This window comes from Homarus americanus, unplaced genomic scaffold, assembly GCF_018991925.1.
Source record: "Homarus americanus isolate GMGI-L3 unplaced genomic scaffold, GMGI_Hamer_2.0 scaffold46197, whole genome shotgun sequence".
Lineage (NCBI taxonomy): Eukaryota > Metazoa > Arthropoda > Malacostraca > Decapoda > Nephropidae > Homarus > Homarus americanus.
This window is the reverse complement of record NW_024723050.1, coordinates 7,363,849-7,389,225: the sequence shown is the minus strand read 5'-3', so window position 1 is coordinate 7,389,225 and position 25,377 is coordinate 7,363,849.

Genomic DNA, 25,377 nt, shown 5'->3' with positions numbered 1-25,377 from the left:
TCTTGGTGCTCGTGTGTGGACCAGATGCAGCATCTTGGTAGCTCGTGTGTGGACGAGTTGCAGCATCTTGGACCTAATACATCACAACAACGTCCATGAAAAATCCTGCGGGGCCATAACTCTAGCGTATAAACCTTTACGGGCGCCGCGTCTCAGCTCAAACAACAGTAAACCACAGCAATACCGATACCGTCTTATAACAGAGCCGTCCTCGTCCCGCTCCCAAGACACTAAAATGTGGCAGGATATTGTGGCCGACGGCCTGACGCCTTGGTAAAAGTGTCGGAGGTGACTCAGGTGTCTTTATAGGGACGCCCACCTATAGTAAGGTCACACACTGGATCACCCACCAAGAGAACACCCACTCACCTACAAGTTTACCAATAGAACACAAACAAAAATGTTATTCACCAAAATGACACCCACCAACACCGACACAATGAAGCACTTTAACTTTATGGGACAAGGCCGGCCACGGCGTATTCTTTACTGTAAATTCATTCCTTTCTGCTCCCGTGTATTCGAGTGACACCAAACATGGATTGGGAACTAGAACAAATAGTAATACATAAAATGAAGAACAAAAAACGAGAAGAAGAACATGAATGTAAGTGAAGCGGAAAAGCTGCTAGTAAGGGTTACAGCATCACTGTGTTTGTGAACCATAAAGTAAAGTGTCCTAGTAGGTCACTTAAGTTTAATGTTTCATAAAAACAAACACTGAATAAGTTGTTTACCGTTTGTGTATTATCTTTAATACTCGGAATAACAATGTAAGTTTAAATTACAGTAAACTTCAGAAGATTCGCGAGGTTACGGCTCTAGCTTTCATAGTAAATACACGTTTCGCAAAACTGAGAGGATTTATACTTATTTTAACAATATCACGGTACACAATCTACAATTAACTCCGCATAATATAAAGATAATACAATTTACAGAAAACCAAATTAAATTAAATTGATACATTTCTTACCTGAGTGAGGCGGCGGCGGAGTACTGTATGGCAGTCCTAATACTGGCACCTCGAGGCCAGGTCAGGCCAGGTCAAGGTACAATCCAAGTTCCTGTGGAATTTATCAAGTGTCATAATGATACTAAGTCTGTACAATAGGATGTGTTATTATTCGCAAACTGAATTACATCTAACGTTTCTTGTGGATCAAACTGAAAAGTTTTGCCTTTAGTGATGATAAAAAATATAATGGTGAAATTATAATTGCACTGATGATTAATATTCCTTTTAATGAAGAAGTTCAGAGATAAGAGACAGTTAACTTAATTTTATAATGAAATGTGTATTCACAATAATAGCACTACAGGGTGTGTAGGTGAATTTTTGTGAGGAATAACAAATGATTTGTCTCGATTTAACATCAACATATTATCATTATGGGAAGATGCTTACTATCATGCCACCACTATATGTAGAGAAGACGTTACTGTGTGTTTTGTTGTTGTACTGTCTGTCTATGATTTGTTTTCAATTTGACCTTAGGTTTCTCCTTTTCTATGGATCCAACTAAAGATGACGACAATAAAAGTGAACAGTTAGCCAAGAGGCGATTTGGGTTGCATTTACAAGGCCGCGAAAGTCATAAGCCCAAAGGTAAAGTTTGCGCACACTACGGGGTCTAGTTGGCCAGAAAGGACAGCTCTAGATGTCCAGAAAGAACAGTTCCGGGTGGCCAGAAGGAACAGCTCTAGGTGGCCAGAAGGAACAGCTCTAGGTGGCCAGGAAGGACAGCTCCAGTTGGCCAGGAAGGACAGCTCCAGGTGAGTCTAGACAACAACCTCAGGTGGCCCTAGGCGAAATCACTAAATTTATAGCTCGCTAATTCACTTCTCTCAAATAATGGCTCAACTTTTAAGCCTAATTAATACCCATAAAACTTATTGTTATAATTCGGAAACGGGATGACGGAGAATGGAGCGGTCCGCTTTAAACCCTAATGACTTCGGCAGATGAGTTGGTCGAGAGGCGTCCGGATGAGCGGAAATAGTCGCACAAGGCCACACATCCGTCCATGAATTGCTTACTACAGTCTACCCTTCAAAACCATGTACTCTTTTATCGCCTTTTGGTACAACACGACGATGAAGGTAGTACAGCTTTGCAATTATCCATTCAAGCAGTGCAACCCCTAAATATGACGTGTTTTAATGTATAAACATTAAAGGACACAATATGGAGATCATAAATTTCAAGCGAGATATGACCCACTTTCCGAGGCCTGGGTGTGGGGACGTTAAGGCGTTATTTACCAGGGATGTTAAGGCTCACGCTCCGTAGCTTCCGTAAACGATCGTCGACCACAAACCCGGGATGATGACGCTTATAGAGCTTAATGGAGCGGTTAGTGCCAGGGGGGAAAACTCCGAGTCTCACAGCTTCCGGATTACTGAGCGTTCACAGCGATTGTGGTGCTCAGGACATCCCGCCACCCAGGGGGCACCATCAGTCATACCGCACTAGAGAGATGTATTACAAAATCTTCTTGTTGAATGTATCGTAGAGTTGCTCATCTGGCAGAAGGTATCGCTGACTATCGCCAACTCTTCAGGATAACTGTATCTCAGACTCCCCGAAGCTGTACTGTATATCTGGCTGAGTATGTAGCAAACTCTACGGGCTGGTTATATAGTGAGCTACAGTACTGTGGGTGGCCAAATAGCAAATTGTTTTGGTGACTCACGAGTTTCCCTGCCAACCTACACCGTGAATTCCTCTGGATGACTATATCGAAAATCCTCTGGATATCTACACTGCAAACTCTTTCCGCGTGTCTGTATAGCGGAATATTAAATTCTATTTTAGCAAAGTTTTGTGGAAGAATTGGAAGAATTGACTGCGTGGGTTTCATGAATAAATTTCCTAGATTACAAAATATTGAGGATCTAAGGACAGTAATGCGCCGCTGTGTATCAGTTTCCTGTTCGAGATTCTCATACAAGATACCAAGTGTTTGCGCTTTTTTCACTCGTCTTTGTTCCCTTTCCTGATATGTTGATGCTCCTTCACTCCTCGTTATAGTGTTGTCTTCTTCTAATCCCTACCACGTCCTTTTATAACTTCTTGTTTAGATTCCTTACTTACTATATTCCTTGCTTTCCTTTCTGCTCCTCTCATTCACATTTTCTCTTCTATTCTTACGCTCTCGTCTTCTCAGGCATTATACTTATGTCTCTGTGTTCTTCCTGTTTACCTTGCATTCACGCGGGAAAGAGGATTTACCTACCCCTTCCTCCTCAACTGTGCCGCACTGCTGTCACAAACACTCGGAAAAAAAGCACTGCAGGCCAGGTATTCCCCAACCAATAACTTAAGTGTGTGTGTGTGTGTGTGTGTGTGTGTGTGTGTGTGTGTAATACAAAAATTCACTTGAAACATAACCCTTATCAACAATAGCACTCACCCGAGAGAGAGAGAGAGAGAGAGAGAGAGAGAGAGAGAGAGAGAGAGTAAATATACCTAACAGTGCCACCCATTATAAAACTATAGGACAAGCTGGGCAGTAAACCGGTGCAAAAGAAAAACAGTGAGCCTGACAAAAATATTCAGAACTGTATCACCGGGAAGTTTACACTCACCAGTACTTTCCCTTTTGTGTTGTAGTGGAGTTTGTTATTGTGAACACTTAATTCTGGCTAATAAAGAAAATAATCCTAATTCAAGGTTAATAATATGAGGCGGCAAGTAAAGTAATTATGATCTTTATTGACACTTTCTGTGATTTTCCTTTGGACTTTTTCAACCTTATCACTTATCAGTTTACGGGCCAGTGTTAGTACAGGGGGGACCAGAGGGCTGGAGGACACTTGCGATGTTTGGTAGGGTCACACTTGATAACAGACACCTGTCCTGGGCCGGGGATCGAACTTGGGACATAAGAGAGAGAGGCATGAGCGTTTCCTAATATATGTGACTTAAACATTTAATAGAATTTTAACAATATTAAGGATAGTATGCTGTACTTACTCTATATATTTTCTTATCTCAGATGAGAGAGAGAGAGAGAGAGAGAGAGAGAGCACCATTTATCCACCATCATCACTTGTGCTTCAGGCTCTAACATTCCAGATAATATATGATTCGTCTCCCTTTCAATTCCTGGCGTTTTCATTTCCATGAAAAAGGGTCCGGCGGTCGGCAGTGACAGGCGCTCCAGTATGTATTGGTCCCGGGGTCCTGCCTGCACGCCACCAGTCCCAGGACCTTGCTAGGACGCCCCAGGATTTCTTAAAATCGTTGAAATCCAATGGAAGCTTCTAAGAACCTCCCGACTCCACAAGGTCATTGGAAGACTTAGGACTCTTGGAATCCTATAGGAGCATGATACTCATAAAGGATCTTCTCGAATATCTAAAGAACGTCTGCAATTCCCGATCATTCCTGAAATTCAACAGGAATCTTGGAATCATATATCACTATCCCACAGGATTCCTGGTACACCACATGGACCATCTGAAACCTTGCAGGTCTTCTGAAACTCCCTGGGACTCTTGTAACCGTGCAGAAGCCTGGGACATACAAACGAACTTCCTGTAACTTCCTAAGACGCCTTGACCTTTGTTAGACCCTCCCAGACCTCTGAGGACTCCTGGGAGACTTAGAGAACTCGTGGAACTCTTGAGGACTCCAAAAATTATGTGAGAATCCTTGTATTCTATAAGAACATTCTGGAGTCTCATTGGACACCTGGAACTCCATAATATCCTTGGAATCGCAGAGGCTCAATGGAATGACCGGTCCTCTGAAATTCTATAGAACATCTGGAGAATCTCGAAGCTCCCAAAGCACTTCTGGAATTCTACAGGACATGGGGAAGCTCATGATCCTATATGATCCTATATGATGTCTAAAACGCCAGACTCTTGGACTCATGTCATAATATTCTAAATACTATGAGACTCCTGAACGTCACAGTATTTAAACTGGAATTCCTAAGACCTACAAACCATTCCATAAATAAATGACAAATTCTCTATAATCACATCATGGCTCACATATTTTCACTTGTCCTCAAGAACTTTATAAAACTACTAAACCTATGGAAAATATTTTTCAAATTATAGAACCATATTGTAGTTCTCGAAGACCATAATGATCCCGAGACTCAATACATGTTCTAATATTAAGATCGAATCACTTAAATGTCTATTAAAAGCCACTAAACTCCATAAGTATAACGAGAATTTACTCAAGATTCACAAAACTGTATCTAGACCCAAGATCCATTCCTGGACGCCAGTGGTAATATTTCATGTTATTTAATTTAATTTATCAGTTCGGAAATAAGGATACAGACACATACTACAAGTACAGGCACAGATACATCGAAATTATAATAGCTCATAAACATTCTTCAGGGCACTATACTGTACACCATTAAGTCATATGGTGTACAGAAAGGCGCCTCAGCCACACCATTATTTCATTCACCACCAAATTGTTCTTTAACATGGCACCAGTTATCCTCGCGGATTTTTCTATTTACAGTGAGCAATTGGATCCCAAACACGGGCCTCCAAAACACAAGAACCAAACACAGCCAGAGACGGCAACAGAATCCATTAACAAGAGTGAACTGAACCCACAACGCTGACCGCCCAGGGCGAGGCGCATGTGTCACCAGGAAATATTGCTTTGTACTTGTGTTCTGTATTGGTAGGTGCGGTATCTTTTCTCCCCACACTGTGTGTGTATGTGTGTGTGTGTGTGTGTGTGTGTTCTCACTTTCTCCTGCCATCCTCTTGATCACTGCCTCACGTTAGTATCAACAAACATCTTACTATAGTTCTCTTTTTCCCTCTTTGCCATCTTTCTCCTTTAATCTCTCATTCCAGTAACTTTCCTTTAATAGTATCAACACAGTCGGTTATCTCAAAGGTGTGAGCGACTAGCCCCTTATATTGCCATCGAAGTGGGAGGATTTGAGTGTGCTGTGCTGTCTGTGCTGTTCTCTTTCTAATAAAGTACATTTTGTTATTTATAACCTTATATAAGAGCATAATTATTAAAGATCTGTAAACATTGCAGTAGGTTCTCAGGTCTGTTAATTCTTACCACATTGAATTTCATAAATAAATAAATTATGTAAATGAAAATTTGAATTTTTATCGCTGATCATTAGGGACGACGAGACCCTGAGAAAAATTTCACCGAGTAGTTTGAAGTCTTAAAACGCCCTGAGTGTACCCCGTTATCTGGGTATTAAGTGGATACTTGTGAAGGCTCACATCACTAATGATAGTTCCTCACATCCCTTAGAGAATACTTCAACTATCTGGGAAGAAATTAAATTTGTCAATTTATTACAAGGCTTTGATTTTCTTTTCACTACCTGAACACTTACAAGATCTTCTTCATTAGAGTAAAGCGTATTAGGAAGACTCATGATTTTAATGCATATGTTTCTCATATACTTCGTGGTTTTTATACTAGTTTAAAAAATGAACCATATTAAAAATCTAAATGCAGGTTCATCAATAAGAAAATGTTAATTATAAAAGGATATTAGATTTAGAGGCAAAATCTCCGCCATAGTGTTGTGCAAGGTGGGGTGGACGACACACATAACGTGTCCACCTTCGTCTATCATCCCTGTCAACCATTCAAGTCCACCACATGTATCAACAACCCATGCACACCAACCATATGAGCCACCCGTGTCCTCCACCTGTGTCCACTACTCGTGTCGACTATCCATGTTCATCACCCGTGTTCACTAGCCTTAATAAAGCCAGCCACTGAAGGGTCCAGTCAAATTACTCAGTAACCAGGTTCAGTCGTGGAATGTGTCAGCACTGGTGAGGAGCGCTGACGGCCGTTGTCGCGTGTCAACCTGTCCTACTTGTCAGCAACATAAGGTGTTATATGAAGAGGGCCATAAAAATTATTGCTTCTATTATGTTGAGAGCATTTAGAATTATTGGTTCAAACCATAACATCACTATTCCAGAAAAAGACAAAATGAAGAAGTAAAACATAGAGGTGTAACAAAAAAGTCCACCCTAAATGAGGTGGAATACACAAAGTGGTTAACGCTACCATATCAGAAAGACATCGGCCTGGCAGTCAAAGGTACGTACAGTTGCCTCAAAGAGTTCCTTTAACCCTTGTGGTGGAGTAAACTTTTCAATAACTCCATAGTACACATGGTCACTACCACCCACAGTACATAGTCACCACTACCCACACTACACATGGTCACCATCCAACATTACACATGATCACTACCCACACTACACATGGTCACCACCACCCACACTACACATGGTTACTCCCCACACTACACATGGTCACCACCACCCACAATACACATGGTCACCACCACCCACAGAGCACATGGTCACCACCCATAGTATACTGTACATGGTCACCACCACCCACACAACACATGGTCACCACAACCCACAGTGCACATGGTCACCACCACCCACAGTACATGGTCACCACCACAGTATACTGTACATGTTCAACCCACACAACACATGGTCACACCCACAGTATACTGTGCATGGTCACCACCAGCCCACAACACAAGGTCACCACCACCCACAGTACCTGGTCACCACCACCCACAGTACATGGACACCACCCACAGTGCACATGGTCACCACCACCCACAGTACTGGTCACCACCCACAGTACAGATGGTCACCACGCACAGTGCACATGGTCACCAACATCCGGTACACATGGTCCACCCACAGTGCACATGGTCATCACCACCAACAGTGCACATGGTCACCACCACCCACACTACACATGGTCACCACCACCCACGTACACATGGTCACCACCACCACAGTGCACATGGTCACCACCACCCACACTGCACATGGTCACCACCACCCACAGTGCACATGGTCACCACCACCCACACTACACATGGTCACCACCACCCACAGTGCACATGGTCACCACCCACACACACTACACATGGTCACCACCACCCACACTACACATGTACACCGACAGTGCACATGGTCACCACCACCCCAGCGCATGGTCACCACCACCACACACATGGTCACCAACACCCACACCACACGGTCACGACCCACAGTGCACATGGTCACCACCACCCACAGTGCACATGGTCACCATCCACCCACACTACATGTTCACCACCACCCACACACTACATGGTCACCACCCACAGTGCACTTTGTCACCACCACCCATTGCACATGGTCACCACCACCCACAGTGATGGTCACCACCACCCACAGTGCACTGGTCATCACCACCCACACCCACACATGGTCACCACCACAGTGCACATGGTCACCACCACAAACAGTGCATATGGTCACCACCACCCACACTACACATGGTCACCACCACCCACTACACATGGTCACCACCACCCAGTGCACATGGTCACCACCACCACACTGCACATGGTCACCACCACCACAGTGACATGGTCACCACCACCCACACTCACACATGGTCACCACCACCACAGTACATGGTCACCACCACCCACAGTACACATGGGCACCACCACTCACGGTGCTGGTCACCACCACCCACAGTACACATGGTCACCACCCACAGTACAGATGGTCACCACACAGTGCACATGGTCACCAACATCCACAGTACACATGGTCACCACCCACACTCACATGGTCACCACGCACAGTGCATGCTCATCACCACCCACAGTACACATGGTCACCACCGATAGTACACATGGTCACAACCCACAGTACACGGTCACCACCCACACACATTCACCACATCAACGTACACATGGTCACCACCACAGTGCACATGGTCACCCACACACTACACATGGTCACCACCCACAGTGCACATGGTCACTACCCACACTACACATGGTCACCACCACCAACACTACACATGGTCACCACACCCACACGTGCACATGGTCACCACCACCCAAACCCCATGGTGACCACCACCCACACACACACATGGTTACCACCACCACAGTGCACATGGTCACCATCACCCACAGCGCACATGGTCACCCACCACCCACACTACACATGGTCACCACCACCCTGCAGGTCACCACCCGGTGCACATGGGTCACCATCCACCCACACAACATGGTCACCACCACCCACCACTACATGGTCGCCACCCACAGTGCACATTGTCACCTCCACCCACATTGCACATTGTCACCTCCACCCACAGTGCACATGGTCACCACCATCCACACTGCACATGGTCACCACCACCAACACTACACATAGTCACCACCACCCAAACTACATATGGTCACCACCACCCACACCACATGTTCACCTACCCACAGTGCACATGGTCACCACCACCAGAGCACACGGTCACCACCACCCACACTACATAGTCACCACCACCACAGGCACATGGTCACCACCCCCCACAGTGTGCATGGTCACCGACAACTACACATGGTCAGCACCCACAGTATACTGTACATGATCACCACCACCCACAGTACACATGGTCACCACCATCCACACTACACATGTCACCACCACCCCTGCATGTCACCACCACCCACACACTACATGGTCACCACCACCCACAGTGCATGGTCACCACCACCCACAGTGTACATGGTCACACCACCCACAGTGCACATGGTCACCACCACCCACAGTACACATGGTCACCACCATGACACTTCACATGGTCACCACCACCACACACTAAACATTGCTACCACCCCACAGTGCACGAGTACCACCACCACACCACAGATGGTCACCACCACCACAGTACACATGGTCAACCACCACCCACAGTGCACATGGTCACCACCACCACAGTGCACATGGTAACCACCACCCACAGTGCACATGGTCACCACCATCCACATTGCACATGGTCACCACCACCCACACTACACATGGTCACCACCACCCTACACATGGTCACCACCCCCACAGTACACATGGTCACCCACCACCCCACTACACATGGTCACCACCACCCACTACACAGGTCACCACCCCATATGGTCACCACCCACACCACATGGTCACCACCACCCACACACTACACATGGTCACCACCACCGACAGTGCATGGTCACCACCATCCACACATTCTCACCACCACCCACAGTGCACATTGTCACACCACCCACAGTGCACATGGTCACCACCACCCACACTACACATGGTCACCACCACCCACAGTACACATGGTGGTCACCACACCACACACTATACATGGTCACCACCCACAGTGCACATGGTTCACCACCATCCACACTGCACATGGTCACCAACACCCACACTAAACATAGTCAACACCACCCACACTACACATGGTACCACCACCACAGTGCACATGGTCACACCACCACACTACACATGGTCACCACACCCACACTACACATGGTCGACCACAACAGGTGCACATGGTCACCACCACCCACACCACACATGGTCATCTCCATCCACCGTGTACATGGTCACTACCACCCACAGTGCACATGGTCAGCACCACCCACACTACACATGGTCATCACCACCCACACTACACATGGTCACCACCACCCACACTACACATGGTCACCACACCACACCACATATGGCCACCACCCACACTACACATGGTCACCACCACCCACACTACACACATGGTCACCACCACCCACACACACACATGGTCACCACCACCCACACTCACACATGGTCACCAACACCCACACTACATAGTCACCACCACCCACACTTGGCTGGTCACCAACACCACATTACACATGGTCACCAGCACCCACACACCACATGGTCACCACCATAGAGGTATTTACGTACATAGTCACCACCACCCACAGTGCACATGGTCACTACCCACAGTACTCATGGTTACCAATTCCCACAGTACACACATGGTCACACCAGGCACTACATACATATCACCACAGAGCAATGTACATGGTCACCACCACCCACACGATACATGGTCATTCACCCACAGTGCACATGGTCAGCCACCCATCGTACACATAGTCACCAACCCCACAGTACACACGGTCACTACCCACACTGCACATGGTCACACCAGTCACTGTACATGGTCACCACCACCCACAGTGCACACATTGTCACACCACCCACACTACACATGGTCACCACCACCCACACTACACATGGTCACCACCACCCAACAGTACATGGTCACCACCACCCACAGTACACATGCTCACCACCACCTATCCTACACATGGTCACCAACCACACTAAACATGGTCACCACCCACAGTGCACATGGCTGCCACACCCACACTACAGCACGCCAATTCTGTGCACATGGTCATCACCACCAACAGTGCACATGTTACCCACACGGTCACCACCACCCACACTAACAGTCACCACCCCACACATGGTCACCACCACCACACTGCACATGTCACCACCACACACATGGTCACCACCACCCACACTACACATGGTCACCACCACCCACAGTGCACATGGTCACCACCACCACACTCACACATGGTCACCAACTCACACTGCACAGCCACACCTACAGTGCAGGTCACCACCACCACAGTGCACATGGTCACCACCACCCACAGTACACATGGTCACCACCACCCACTGCACATGGTCACCACCACCACACTACACATGGTCACCACATCCACCAGTGCACATGGTCACCACCACCCACACACTACACATGGTCACCACCCACAGTGCACATGGTCATCACCACCAACAGTGCACATGGTCACCACCACCCACACTGCACACATGGTCACCACCTGGTCTGCCACCCACAGTGCGTGGTCACCACCACACACTGCACATGGTCACCACGGCACACCCACATACACATGGTCACCACCGCCCACAGTGCACATGGTCACCACCACCCACTTGCATGGTCACCACCACCCACACTACATAGTTTACCACACCCACAGGCATGGTCCGCACCACGCACATGGTCACCACCACCCACACTGCACACATGGTCACCAACACCCACACACTGCACACGGTCACGACCCACAGTGCATGGTCACCACCACCCACAGTGCACATGGTCAGACCACCCACACTACACATGTTCACCACCACCCACACTACACAGATGCACCACCCACAGTACTTGTCACCACCACCCACATTGCATGGTCACCACCACCCACCAGTGCACATGGTCACCACCACCCACACTGCACATGGTCACCACCACCCACACACCACATGGTCACCACCACCCACAGTGCACATGGTCATCACCACCCACAGTGCACATGGTCACCACCCACAGTGCACATGGTCATCACCACCAACAGTGCACATGGTCACCACCACCCACACTACACATGGTCACCACCACCCACTACATGGTCACCACCACCCACAGTGCACATGGTCACCACCACCCACACTGCATGGTCACCACCACCCACAGTGCACATGGTCACCACCACCCACACTACCTGGTTACCACCACCACAGTGCACATGGTCACCACCACCCACCTACATGGTCACCACCACCCACTACACATGGTTACCACAACCCACAGTGCATGGTCACCACCACCCACAGCACACATGGTCACCACCACCCACACTACACATGGTCACCAACCCACACTACACACGGTCACGACCCACAGTGCACATGGTCACCACCACCCACGTGCACATGGTCACCATCCACCCACACAAACATGTTCACCACCACACACTACACATGGTCACCACCCACAGTGCACTTTGTCACCACCACCCACATTGCACATGGTCACCACCACCCACAGTGCACATGGTCACCACCACCCACAGTGCTGGTCATCACCACCCACACTACAGGTCACCACCCACAGTGCACATGGTCACCACCACAAATAGTGCACATGGTCACCACCACCACAGTACACATGGTCACCACCACCCACAGTGCACACGGTCACCACCACCCACAGTGCACATGGTCACCACCATCCACACTGCACATGTCACCACCACCCACACTACACATGGTCACACCCACACTACACATGGTCACCACCACCCACAGTACACATGGTCACCACCACCCACAGTACACATGGTCACCACCACCCACACTACACATGGTCACCACCACCCACACTTCACATGGTCACCACCACCACAGTACACATGGTCACCACCACCCACACTACACACTGGTCACCACCACCCACAGTACATGGTCACCACCCACAGTACACATGGTCACCACCACCCACAGTACACATGGTCACCACCACCCACACTGCACATGGTCACCACCACCCACAGTACACATGGTCACCACCACCCACAGTACACATGGTCACCATCACACAGTACACATGGTCACCACCACCCACACTACACATGGTCACCACCACCACAGTACACATAGTCACCACCACCCACACTACACATGGTCACCACCACCCACAGTACACATGGTCACCACCACCCACAGTACACATGGTCACCACCCACAGTACACATGGTCACCACCACCCACCTGCACATGGTCACCACCACCCACAGTACCATGGTCACCACCACCACAGTACATGGTCACCACCACCCACAGTACACATGGTCACCACCACCCACACTGCACAGGTCACCACCACCCACACCTACACATGGTCACCACCACCCACACTACACATGGTCACCACCACCCACAGTACACATGGTCACCACCATCCACAGTACATAATGTTTTCTCCCCAGATTCCCATCAACGTGACCCTCGACCCCAATAGCGAGGGTGGGGAACAAGATAGGAGTATCCCAAGTCGGCAGTAAGGCCTGTCACCCGCCTCTCTCCGCAACACTTACACCCCTGATGCTCTTCCATGTTAACACTGTAAGTCACTCAAGCAAAAAAAAAAAAATTAGCCAAGTTTCAGAAACATCCACGGTGACAAGGGAACAATTCCTGGGAGTGGCAGTGAGGGGCAGGAAGAGTGCAGGGCTGGGCTGTGGTGAAGGCCATGGCGGAGTTAAGGGACGAGGCTCTGGTAAGGGGCAGGGGTGGTGTTAAGGGCGGGGCTGTGGTGGGGCTATGGTGGAGTAGGATAGAGTTATGGGGAGGGGCTGTGTTGAGAGGCAGGATATAGTTAAGGGGAGTGGCTGTGTTGAGAGGCAGGATAGAGTTAACGGTAGGGGCTGTGGTGAGGGCAGGATAGAGAGTTAAGGGAGGGGCTATGGTGAGTGACAGAGTAGTGAGAGGTGTTTTGTTGAAAAAGGCTTGCTGTAGTTCAGCAGAGTTGTGGTGTTGGGTTGTGTTATGGTGCGGGGAAGTACTGCTGCGGGGACTGGTTGTGGTGCTGGGTAGGACTGTGATGTAAGGCATAGTTGTGGAGCAAAGTAGTGTTGAGGTGCGGGGTTGGGATGTGAAGCAGGGGCGGGGGTTATGATGCAGGGCTGTGGTGTAAGGCAGGAATATGGTGTAGGGCAGATTTGTGGTGCAGGGCAAGGTTATGATGAAGAGTAATGCAATGATGACTTGGGTTGTGATGGAGTGAAATGCGGTCGGGGTTGTGGTAGAGCGAAAAAGATTGTGTGGGGGATGGGAGTGGGACATGCTTGTGTTGAGATGGGGTTGTGATGCGGGTTGTGGTTGTAGCACAGGGTGGGGCTGTGTACAAAATAGGACTGTAGAAAAAGGATCAGGCATGGTGAAGGGCAAGGCTGTGATGTGAGGATGAGGTGTATGCTGGGGACAAGTTTGTGCGACTGGGGGAAGCTTAGTAGGAACTGTAGTATGAAACGGGGCTGGGGTGAGTACGAGTTGTGGTATGAGACAGGATCTTAGTTATTTGTGTGACACTATGGGGTGGGACATTCGTTATATGATTGTGGTCCCTTGGCTAAATATAGGATTGTGGTACGGGGTGGGGACTTAGGATGAATATTGGGCCGCAGTACTGTACCGATCACAAGACTACGTATGATTCCTGGAAGACGATTGTGAAAAAAATAACTTGGTGATGTGCGTGACTGGTACAGGGTGGGGCTATGGTAATAGACAAGGCCTACACTGGATATGGTGCAACAATATATGAATACAAGGAAAACAAATATTGTAAAACATTGAAATATGAAGTGGGGTACGGGACCATGATGTGAGGATGTGACGTTTGTGGGTGTCAGAGGGAGATGGAGTCACCCTTTTTGTGGAAAGACTTCGAATGGCGGGGCTTTAATTGGATTAGGCAGAGGGCGGAGGACAGTACTTGCGTCATCGGCGGAACGAAAAAAAAACAGATGGGGGTTTTAGTCAAGTTAGATAGAGGACAGATGACAATGCTTATGTCAACGATTGGACAAAAATATAACCAGATGGGGATATTTTAGTTTTTTAGGCAGAAAACAGGACAGTGCTTGTAACAACGTAGGGGAAAGGTGATTCTCGAAAGGGCTAGAGTTAGATTTGGTGAAGGACTGTTTACTAGCGTATGTCAAAGATGGAACAAGAGAATCGGTTTTGTTATGGTTTATACTCAAAAGGTATGATGGTGGCAGGCGGCATGTGTTCGTGTCTATCTTGCAGGAGGTTGTCGTGTCAGTCTTGAGGACATTTGTCGTCTGGAGGGGATTTCGTCCCTGACTCGGTTAGTTTTGTCCCGATCGTCAGTCAGGTAGTTTCGTCCTGGTGACAAATTCCCAGGCAACGAATCTATCATAATTCGTCATGTCTTCGTAGTGTTCATTTTCTTTTGTTTCGCTGTCTCTATTCATATGTGTGTGTGTGTGTGTGTGTGTGTGTGTGTGTGTGTGCGTACACTACACAGGGTGGTGAAATGTGTCTAGTGTGGCAGCATTATGTTAGTGTTAAGGTGCAAGCACTTCTTGCTCACCCTCGCTTTCAGCTGCCGCCTATGGCTAGCCTCGTGTCCTGCTGTGCCTCCTCGTGGCAACACACGGTAACTGGGTGCCTCGTGGGCCCAGGCTAGATCAGCATGGGATCTCAGAGTAGCAGTGGCCCCCAGAGGGATGGAGAACAGGCTCACTGGCATCTGGATACGTCCTGGCGCCTACCAACCACCGCCTCGCTGCCTTGCAGTTTAACGTTGGCAGGAATAAGGCTTTGGGAGTAGCCCCGAACGAAAAATCTGCGGTGGAGCCCCGCATCAGGCAGACGTGCCTACAGAGCTCCAACAACACCCCAACGGCGGTGTAGACGGAACAGGTGACCATCATGGAAACCCAACGACTACACCGGCAGACGAAGGCAGTGCCTGATGGGCAGGCTACGAAGGCGAAACCCAACAAACTGGGCTATCGGCAGTCCATTGCAACTCTCCCTCTCCCCAGTTGTTACAACACTTGCACCACTGGATCAGGAAAAGGGAGAGCCAAGATGTGGTTGCAGCCTGCGCTCCTGCCTCACCACATAAATCAACTCAAGCGCAACCATTACCCAGTTCATCATACCTCTCATCATCACCAAACCCCTACTCCAAAAGTCCTATGGAGAAGGACGAGTGGCGACGGGGACAGGCAGAGATGACTGCCGGAAGTCTCTAGTCACAACTCTGCACATGGGCGGCACGGATAAGATGGTCGTTTATGCACAGGGATCTAGGCAGCAGTGCAATCCGGTCCTGTCTGCGACTGAGCAGCCATTACGAGTAGCCACTCTGCTCATCTCAAACAGGGAGGGGGCTAGAAAAGGTGCCCTAAACATAGCCTGCCTAAAAACTCAACCTGATTGGGAAACCGCACCCAGTAAGGCCACCCTTATGTGGTCGAAAACACAATCAAAATTACAGATCCAAACAAAAGCAAACAATACAATCTCTTTTGGTCGTTGCATGGAATGTCAGGACCCTTCTGGATACTGGCACAAATGCGCATCCTGAAGAAACTGCCCTTGCGGCAAAAGAGCTGGCTAGGTATAACATTGACATAGTAGCCATCAGTGAGGCCCGGCTCCCAGATGAGGGCCAACTCACAGAACAGGGTCTGGCTACACCTTCTTCTAGAAGGGTAAGACTGCTGCGGAGAGAAACAGCATTTATGAGTTTCAGGGTAACTGAAATTCTATTGGGATCAACAAGCCCTCATGACGGTTCGAGTCCCACTGAATCACTCACGCCATGCCTTCTTCATCATTGCATACGCCCCAACACTGGATGCAGAGGATGACATCAAGGAGGCCCTTTATGCCGACCTCGACAGAGTGCTAACCTCTATCCCCAGAGAAGACAAAGTTGTGCTCCTTGGAGACTTCAATGCCAGAGTTGGCAGAGATGCTAACATTTGGCAGGAAACCAAAGGGAGAAATGGACTAAGCAAGTGTAATCCCAATGGCCTACTAATTCTCAGCAAGTAAATACTAAGCGTCTGGAGGATCCATGGTAGCACATGCTTTCGGAGAACAGCTGGAACATGGGCTTATAAACAACCCAACAACAAACAACATGAATCCCAGTGCCGAATAGGATATTCTTAATACTGTTATGACAAAAACCTGCAGAGACCCTCGGCCAGTTCAAAAGAATACACCAAGACTGGTGTGATGAAAAAGACGAGGCAATCAAAGTACACATCGATGATAAACGTGCTGCTTTTAGTGACTGGCAGAACAACCCTCAGTCCCAGACCAAAGTTGATACCTTCCGCAAGAAAGTGGCAGCCCAGCGGGAACTTTGCAATCTAAAGAACGACTGGCTTAAAAATAAAGCATGTGAAGCACAAAAATTTACAAATCAGCACAAGATGCGTGAATTTTTCATTTACACTAGAACATTTTATGGGCCAGTCACTCGTGGCACAGCCCTTCGCTCATCTGACGGTAACCACATAATTAAAGACGACGAAGGCCTCCTTCAGCCCTGGAAAGAGCACTACCATTCATTGCTTAACCGAAACACCGATGTGGATGTCCTGACTACCTAGCAGGGCCCTCAGCATCCAGAGCTGAACCACCTCAGCAACCCTCCATCCCTGGATGAGGTAGCTACTGCCATCAAAGAGATGAAATATAACAAAGCCTCAGGGCCTGATGGAATCCCAGCCGAGGTGAATAAAGCAGAAGGACCTTGTCCACTCTCTCCTGGAAAATACATGGGAAAAGGAGGAAATCCCCCAAGCTCTTAAAGATGCCTCCATTGTCAATATTTGCAAGAACAAGGGGGACCGTCAGATTGTAGCAACTACCACGGGATCTCGCTGCTCTCTGTTGCTGGCAAGATTATAGCCCGAGTCCTCCTAAACAGACTTCTTCCTAAGGCTGAAAACTTCTTTCAGAATCTCAATGTGGTTTTGAGCCATCACCTGGCACCACTGACATGATCTTTGCTGCCCGCCAGATACAGGAAAAGTGCAGAGAACAGCATCGTGACCTGTACATGGCTTTCATCGACCTAACCAAGGCCTTCGACTCGGTCAACAGGGAAGCCCTCTGGTGGACCCTAAGCCGTTTTGGCTGCCACAAATTCAATGCCATTGTGAGGCAACTCCACGATAGTATGAACGGCAATGTCCTGCACAACGGCACCCAGTCAGAGTTCTTCCCCATCCAAACAGGGGTTAAACAGGGTGTGTACTGGCACCAACTCTCTTTCCATCTTCTTGGCTGCCTTCCTTACTCGTGCCAGTGACAATTTAGCCAGCGGGGTGAACATCAGTACCTGGTGGAGGAGGTCGTTTCATCATAAGACGACTCAGGCAAGAACAAGGTGTCGGCAGCTTCCATTACTGAACTGAACGTACAGGAGATCCTGACCACCTATGCATACTCATGTGCACACTTCGGCAGCAAGGTGAATGTACGTAAGACTCAGATTCTCTTTCAGCCTGCGCCTGGTTCAGACAAACCTCCACCATCCATCCTGCTTAATGGTACCACACTCTCTAATGTTGCCCACTTTCGGTATCTCCGCTCCCACCTGTCCACCCCCACGGACATCGATGAAGAAATTCAGCATCGGATTAGATGTGCATCTCACGCTTTGGGCAGACCCCGAAATCGTGTGTTCAGCTGTAGGGAGCTGAAATTATCCACAAAGTTGCACATATATCGAGCAGTGGTCCTGCCCACCCTACTATATGGCAGTGAGACATTACTATATGGCAGCGAGATATGGGTCACAGGAGGCACCTCAAGGCAATTGAAAACTTTCACCAACGTAGTCTATGTTACATCCTTCGAGTTCGCTGGGAAGAAAAGTGAACAAATGCCAGCAGTCTTGCTGACACCAACTGAAGGAGCATCGAGGCTACCATTATCCATGAACAACTACGTTGGACTGGCCATCTTACCCGCATGCTTGCCCTCCACATGTGCAACGAATGTGGACGACGCTGCCGGTCCCGTATCGAGCTCTTTATCATCTCAAAACTCACTAACCTAGGTGACATCCCAAATACCCCATATTATTTTACCATACCTGGATAATCTTCATACTCGATTCCGAGTGACAGCAAAGTAGTAGTAGTGTGTTTTATATGCATCTCATTCTTTTATCAAACTTACTATTTCTCTTGTTCTCCCTCTCCAATTTCCTCTCAAAGAATAAGGACCCAAAATCCCTATGCTACCAAACATACTCTTTGATCTGTTACAGCCGACCGTCTTAATGCTCCTCAACACGACGAAGAAACAGTTATCTGTGGGTGCAGGGGGTCATGTGTCTCACTTCTTTTCTCAAACAACTGATATACATTAGGCTTTTAACCGCATTTACGTGGTCCCTTCGCTTGAGTTAGCTTTAATATAAATCTTTCATAATACTGTATAGTCGAATACATTCTATTGTCATTCCTTATCTTTAAAAGAATAAACTTAAAAATATATATATATATATATATATATTGGAATAGTAATTTTTATTTATTTTATTTATTTTATTTTTATTTTTGTCGCAAGAGTAAATTAAGAGTAAACTTTGAATCTCCATCCTAAGTACATCTCAGTAAAATCAAAGCAACTAACTTATGTAGAAGTAATTAATTTGTTTATGTATTATGATATAAAATGTATACGATTTTTAATAATTTTTTATATTTTATAATTATATACAACGTGTACTAAACATCATTACATACATTATAAATGCTTACCTACTATTTTGAACGTAAATTCAAGAATAACTAAGACATACAAGCATGCACTTTGTACCATCTTGTAGGTCAGTCCAGTAGTTTTTCTTCACCCTTCAGTGGTCGTCCATATGTGCACTATTAGTGACTCTCGGAACGACTAACGATCTTTGATTTCAGTCCATGTTCGACTCGACCTATCCACACTCCATAGTCACACTGGCGATGGAGTCCTTTATCCTGGACTGTAGTTTCGCGATACACTCCATTATGGGTCTTTCTTTGGGTATCACAAGGACAGAGTGTATCGCACATCTGTAATAAAAGTTAATGATGCAGTAATATCAAATCTTCAGTAGGCAAACGATACTGTACTGCTCTTTTTGCAGATAATGAAGCATTACTTAACTGATCAACAGAGTAGTGGAAACAAGCGTAGACTTATCTTTGCTAAATCTGATACAGTACCATATACAAGGTGTAGACGCATAGTTATAGCGCAAGACTAATGTGGTACAGTGCTTAAAGCCACACAGTACAGTATCCTCATATACTTCGACATGACATGAACAATGATCGCACTCAGTGATATTGTCGGTACTTTCCTCAATGGAAGAAGATCTGAAGATTTGAATTTGGGGAGGACATATTTTTGTTGATAAGAACATTTAATGATAGCCAATAGAGACACTCAACCTTCGTAATGAGGGTAACATCAGGTGAAATGGTCCATGGTAACGCATAATGACTCACAGGTACAATGCTAGGTCTAGTTTCTTCAGTAAAAGTACACATCGTAATTTTGTTTCATTATTTTTACGCATAAATTTATATAGGGATTAAATAATAAATATATTAACTTTAAAATGAGAGATAATTTATCAAGATGTCTTATTAAAAACTTATGTTCTATAAAAATTTATGACCTAGTTCCTGTAATTTATTAACATTAATTGAAGAGCAGTTCATGGTTATTTAATGACTTACGATTACACTGGGGAACACACTTTCGGTTGCATGAGTTCTGACACTTGATTCTGGTAGATTTGAGGTCACAGATTCTGAAAATGGCATTCGTTTGTGCAGATCAGGTCTAGTTTTGATGCTACGCGGCAATTTACATATCAGGTCACAGATTCTGAAAATAGCAAAGGAGGTAATAAGCATATTTACATTCATCAAATATAATTCTTAATTACATCAGTGCGTCAAATATAGATTTGTGTGTGCATTAGTGTGTGCATTATTATTTTATTTCATTAAAACAATTATTTTATTTCTGGATTAGTCACCGCGATGGGAGCCCAGGTTATGATCCGAAAGAGTGGCGCCTCTTTATAGATAGCTCTAAGCAGAGTCTGAAGTGTGTTTTATTACATATAGGCAACATCTTTGGCGCAATACCATAGGACACTCAGTACACCTGAAAGAAAAATATGAACACATCAAAACGGTTTTGGAGCTACTCAAATATGAAGAACACAAATGGATCATCTGTGTTGATCTAAAATGGTCAATTTTTATGGACAGCAAGGTGGGTATACAAATTTTGCTTTATCTGCCTCTGGGACAGCAGAGCCAAAGACAGACACTGGATTCAGAAGGAATGGCCAGTTAGGGAAAGCCTCAATGTTGGGGAAAAGAACATCATTTATGAACCCCTAGTGGAACGTGAAAAAATTGTTTTCCCGCCCCTTCACATCGCTGGGCCTTATGAACAGTTTGTCAAGGCGCTCGATACTGACAGTGACTGTTTAAGTATTGTGTGAAGTGTTCCCGGTTTAACGCTAGAAAAACTCAGAGCAGGTATTTTCGACGGCCCAAATTAGGACGCTGATTAAAGACCAAGCCTTCACCAATCCATGACTGATGTTGAGAGAAATGCATGGGGAGCATTCGTTTCTGTTGTAAGGAACTTTCTTGGAAACAGGAAATCAGAGGACTATAAAAAGCTCGTTGAATCTTTGATGGAAAGCCATGTGTTAGTTGCAACATGAGCATTAAGATGCATTCTGAACAGTCATCTTGAACTGTTTCCGGCAAACTTGGGGGACGTGAGGTGATGAGCAAGGTGAACGCTTTCACCAGGATATCAAAGTCATGGAAGACAGGTATCAAGGTCGCTGGGACATTCATATGATGGCGGACTATTGCTGGAGATTCAGCGAGACTGCACTGAGAGGCGATATTCAAGACAGTCCATTAAACGCAAGTTTGTGCCTGAATAAATTCGTATAGTTCACAAAAGCAACTGATGAATCCAAATATGCTTGTCAAGGTAAATAAAAGTAATTAAAAATTAATTCTACGTGTTTGGTAATTCCTCTCTGTGTGCTGGTTTAGATTTTTAGCAGTAGTATATGGTAGTCTAACTATATACTGTATAGTAGTAAATGGTAGGTAACTCACCGCAACATAACTAGACCCGATAGAAAAAAACCGGTGCCATATTTGAAATCAGTGACCTCAATTTACCCAGAAACAGGTTTCAAAATGTATGCAACTGACAAAAAGTTGAATTTTGTTCCCCAGTGTAATCCTTAACAAATAGATTGGTATCATGAAATATTGTAGATTTGTAGTGAATAAAGGTGGTAGCCAAGGAACTCCCAGTACCACAGCAAAGAAAACAATGGTACTGTCCAGAGCTAAGTAACACCCCATACCACAGTCAAGTAACATCAAGTATCACAGTGAAGCAACATCAAGTATCACAATCAAGCAACACCCTGTATCAGTAAAGTAGCACCTTTTATCACAGCCAATTAATAACACACCGTATTGCATCCACGCAACACCTTGTACCAAAGTCAAGGAACATCAAGTATCACAGATAAGTAACAACCCCTTCCGCACCCCACCAATATCACAACCCTACATCTTTCTTCCACACTGCTGCCTCCATCCATACCACCGCCCTACCCTGCCCATACCACAGCCCTACCCTGCGCATACCACAGCCTACCCCTGCCCATACCACAGCCCCACCCTGACCATACCACAGCCCTACCCCTATCCATACCACCGCCCTACCCTGCCCATACCACAGCCCAACCCTGCCCATACCACAGCCCTACTATGCCCATACCACAGCTCTACCATGCGCATACCACAGCCCTACTCCCATCCATACACCGCCCCTACCCCTGCCCATACCACAGCCCTACCATGCCCAAACCACAGCCCCTACCCCTGCCCATACCACAGCCCCACCTCTACCTATACCACCGCCCTACTCCTGCCTATACCACTGCCCCATCTCCACACCATAGCCCCACCCTGCCCATACCAAAGCCCCACCCTGCCCATACCACAGCCCTACCCCTGCCCATACCACAACCCCACTCTGCCCACATACCAGAGCCCCACCCTGCCCATACCACCGCCCCACCCTGCCTTACCACAGTCCCACCCTGCCCATACACACCTCTACTCCTGCCCATACCACAGCCCTACCCTGCCCATACCACCGCCCTACTCCTGCCTATACAACAGCCCCACCCTGCCAATACCACAGCCCTGCCCTGCCCATATCACAGCCCCTACCCTGCCCATACCACAGCCCTCATTCCCTGCCAATACCACAGCCCTACTCCTGCCCATACCACCGCCTTACTCCTGCTCTTACCACAACCCTACCCTGCCCATACCACAGCCCTACTCCTTCCCCATACCACAGCCCTACCCCCCCTACCACAGCCCTAAACTGCCCATACCACAGACCCACACTGCCCCTACCACAGCCCCACACTGCCCATACCACAGCTTTACCCTCTACCTATACCACCGCCCCACCTTGGCCCATACCACAGCTCTACTCCCTGCCCATGCCACCGCCTCCCCCTGCCCATACCACAGCCCACCTCTGCCCATACCACAGCCCCACACTGCCCATACCACAGCCCCACCTGTCCATACCACTGCCCTACCCCTACCAATACCACAGCCCCACCTTGCCCATACCACAGCTTTTCCCTTCTGCCCATACCACCGCCCCACCCCTGCTCTTACCACAGCCTTGCCCATACCACAACCCTACCCTGCCCATACCACAGCCCTGCCCTGCCCTTACCACTGCCCCACTCCCTGCCCATACAACAGCCCTACCTCTGCCCATACCACAGCCCTGTCTGCCCTTACCACTGTCCCACCCTGCCCATACCACAGCTCTATTCCTGACAATACCACAGCCCCAATTCTGCCTATACCACCGCCCTACCCTGCTCTTACCACAACCCTACCTGCCCATAACACAGCCCCACCCTGCCCATACAACAGCCCTACCCTGCCCATACCACAGCCCTTCCCTGCCCATACCACAGTCCCTACCCCTGCCAATACCACAGCCCTACTCCTGCCCCTACCACAGCCCTACCCTGCCCATACCACAGCCCTACCCCTGTCCCCTACCACAGCCCTACCCTACCCACACACACCACAGCTTTACTCCTACCCATACCACCGCCCTACCTTGCCCATACCACAGCCCTATCCTGCCCATACCAAAGCCCTACCCTGTGCATACCACTGCCCACATTGCCCATCCCACCTTGCCCATACCACAGCCCCACTCCTGCCCATACCGCCCTACCCTCTGCCCATACCACAGCCCTACCCCTGCCCATACCAAAGCCCTTACACTGCCCATACCAGAGCCCTATCCTGCCCATACCACAACCCCACTCCCTACCTATAACACAGCCCTACCTTGCCCATACCACAGCATTCTGCCCATACCACCGCCCTACCCTGCTCTTACCACAGCCCCTACCCTGCCCATACCAAAACCCCATCTGCCCACACAGCCCTGCCCTGACAATACCACAGCCATAACCTGCCCATACCACAGCCTTTACCCTGCCCATTCCACAGCCTCCTACCCTGACAATACCACAGCCCTACCCTGCTTTTACCACAGCCCCACTCTGCCCATACCACAGCTCTGTCCTGCTCTTTACCAGCTCATACCCCTGCCCATACCACAGTTCTACCCTGCCCATACCACAGCCCCATCCTGCCTATGCCACCTCCCTACCCTGCTCTTACCACAGCCCCACCTTTGACCATATCACAGCTTACTCCTGCCCATACCACCGTCCTACCCTGCTCTTACCACAGCCTTACCCTGCCCATACCACAACTCTACTCCTGCCCATACCACAGCCCTGCCCTGACAATACCACAGTCCTAACCTGCCCATGACCACAGCCCTCCCTCTTCCCATACCACCGCCCTACCTTGCCCATAACACAGCCCCTACTCCCTGCCTATACCACCGCCCTACCCTGCTCTACCACAACCCTACTCCTGCCCATAACACAGCCCTACCCCTGCCTATACAACAGCC